The sequence below is a fragment of the Penaeus monodon genome, chromosome 32 (assembly GCF_015228065.2).
Source record: "Penaeus monodon isolate SGIC_2016 chromosome 32, NSTDA_Pmon_1, whole genome shotgun sequence".
Lineage (NCBI taxonomy): Eukaryota > Metazoa > Arthropoda > Malacostraca > Decapoda > Penaeidae > Penaeus > Penaeus monodon.
The window spans coordinates 20269988-20270308 of NC_051417.1; the positions used below are offsets into that span (position 1 = coordinate 20269988).

At 44.9% G+C, this 321-nt stretch overlaps 1 protein-coding gene across 1 annotated transcript in view; it reads right to left on the reverse strand.

The window, feature by feature from the left end:
* The window catches only part of LOC119593589, a 45557-nt gene that overhangs the window by 14054 nt on the left and 31182 nt on the right, over positions 1 to 321 (reverse strand). The window lies entirely within an intron of this gene.

Here is a 321-nt window from a genome sequence, read left to right on the forward strand (position 1 = left end):
CATCTGTATCCTTAGGTGTCTCTTCGTCCAAGGAAATTGTTAGATTTTTTTAAAACTTGGAAAGGATGAGAAAACAGACGGAAGAAAAGTGAAATACGAAAGAAAGAGGAAGGAATGTAGTCAAAGGCAACACTCACAAACAAGCGCCGCCCACTCATTAAAAATAAGCCCCGTCCACTCACAAACAAACCCCGCCCATTCACAGACAAGCACCGCCCACTCATTAAAAATAAGCCCCGTCCACTCACAAACAAACCCCGCCCACTCACAGACAAGCTCCGCCCACTCACCCATACCAAACCCTGCCCATATATATATATA